Genomic DNA, 2500 nt, shown 5'->3' on the forward strand with positions numbered 1-2500 from the left:
CCAGCACAACCCTGTACCATACTAACTAATTGCTACCTAACGCTAACATGGGGTGCATCTAGATAGCATCATTGCTACCTAACGCTAACATGGGGTGCATCTAGATAGCATCATTGCTACCTAACGCTAACATGGGGTGCATCTAGATAGCATCATTGCTACCTAACGCTAACATGGGGTGCATAGATAGCATCATTGCTACCTAACGCTAACAAGGGGTGCATCTAGTTAGCATCATTGCTACCTAACGCTAACCTGGGTGTCTCTGCCAGGTATGCCGCTGAAAACATACAGTGTCAGTCCTGTGTCTACTAGCCAGGACATACAAACAGTGCGAGTCCTGTGTCTACGAATCAGGACATATAAACATCAGTGTCTATCCTGTGTCTACAAATCAGGACATAAAAACATCAGTGTCAGTCCTGTGTCCACCAATGGGGCTGCCTGTGCTAAGTCTCCTTCCTTGTGTCCCCTGAGCACAGCAGGGTCACGGGAGACAGAGTCACCTCTGCTATCTGCATGGTGCCTACATCATTAAGACAGTGTGTAATGATCCATGGCTAGTGGATATACATATGGGAAAACAATAAGCGTGCTGTCAACAGAGCCATTTGGAGACTGTTGAGTTTAGCACATGCTTCTGCTCTGATAGCTTGGTCTTGGGAGTATCTAACACACTGACAGATTTCCCACAATGCTTAGCTGCTGTCAGGCTTCCCCTGAAGGCAAAAGCCCACCTCTGACACGCCCTCCTCACAGACAAACTCAGCCCCCAAACCCACAGACCACACAACACAGGGGGCTCACTCCTGCCCCCCACCCCACCAAGAAAAAGTCTCAGTTCCCCTCTAGTGCTCCTTTCACCCTGATTGGGCAATTGCCATTCTCTTTAACCCGATTGGTCAGCCGCTCTCTACCCTCACTCTAATTGGTCAGCCACCTTCTACCTTTACCCTGATTGGTCAGCTGATCCTTTGCCCTCACCCTGATTGGTCAGCCACCGTCTACCCTCACCTTGATTGGTCAGCCACCCTTAACCCTCAATCTGATTGGTGGGCTGCCCTGTGCCCTCCCTTTGATTGGTGGGCCACCGTGCGTGCGCGGTCTCTGCTGTTGTTGAGTACTGTGGATGTTTGCCTGTGGGGAGGGGATGTGGTTGTGGGGGGGCTGTGGAGATTCTGTAAAAGCCCTTCTTTTCTGCCTTCAGGGGGTGGGAAGCACCATCACAGTGTCCCAGGTATGTCATGACTTCTCCTGATCCACTGTTCTCCTCTCCTCCTTTCCTCTCCTCCTCTCCTCTCCTCCTCTCCTCTCCTCTCCTCCTCCCTTTTTCTCTTTTTCTTTTTCTCTCTTCACTCCTCTCTTATGTTGTTGGTTTTTCCATTTTGATTTGTGTTGGTCTGTATAATTTGCAACGTCTTCTCTGATGTATTGTGTATGCTGCACACCAACACGACTCCTCAGAAACACATAACCGCACAGTCACACTCTACCTGGCCTTCATACCTATAGTCTGTAGAAACACACTGCCAGGAAGTGTAATGAGGGCCAGAGTCTGTATAGAAATTAGAGTGAGGGTGTATCTCAGAGCACATTTTTTATTCCACATACATACAGGTTCATGATAATTCATATTAAACACACCCATCAGCACCTTTATTTACAGTTTCATGATAATTAATTATGTTTTCATTTTGCCATGTTGTTCCGTACTAAAGTAATAACATCTATAGCCCACACCTTCACACAGGAACCAAGTTCAGCCATCACTCTATAGCCCACACCTTCACACAAGAATTAAGTTCAGCCATCACTCTATTGCCCACACCTTTACAAATGACCCAGTTCAGCCATCACGGCCATGAGCATTTATTTCATTCAGGCACAAGAAGGAAAGATGTTTTTTTTACAATAGTTTCAATATAAAGTTGAAAGATTTGCTTAAATATATAGGCTTAAAATAAACAGTTGAAATATCCAATTCAACTGAGATGATATAAAATAAAATAATAATGAATAAAAATTGACATAATATGACTGAGAAGTGTCACTGAAATGCCCATTGACATTTTAAATATCTAGCTATTTAATGTCTCAGTCCCTCCAGTTTGTTTGATGATCCCATGATTTGCTCATTCAAATTCATGCATAAATCCACTGAAGGAAGTAAGGGGATGTAGGAAGTAAAGTGAGCTAGGAATGCACAATACATTTTATTTGATCATGTTAATGTTAAATAATTAATACATGTTTATTTTCAGTTCTCTGTAAACATACTTGTGATTTTGAAGTTCAAAGGTTCAATACAAGGCATGCTCTTTTTGTTTCAACTCATATCTACGTGGATACATAAGAACACAATGAATAAAAAATAATAGGCTATTCCAAAAATATTGTAAAAGAAAATGCTATAAATTATACAAAAATACAAAATTACATAATCTGTAGAACGACTAGTCTATATATAATCCATAGAATGTCATGTCTATTTTTTTTATCT

The 2500-nt window shown here is 42.6% G+C and overlaps 1 protein-coding gene across 1 annotated transcript in view; it reads left to right on the forward strand.

The window, feature by feature from the left end:
* The window catches only part of pbx3b (pre-B-cell leukemia homeobox 3b), a 94087-nt gene that overhangs the window by 76476 nt on the left and 15111 nt on the right, over nt 1–2500 (forward strand).

This window comes from Alosa alosa, chromosome 5, assembly GCF_017589495.1.
Source record: "Alosa alosa isolate M-15738 ecotype Scorff River chromosome 5, AALO_Geno_1.1, whole genome shotgun sequence".
In the NCBI taxonomy this organism is placed as follows: domain Eukaryota; kingdom Metazoa; phylum Chordata; class Actinopteri; order Clupeiformes; family Clupeidae; genus Alosa; species Alosa alosa.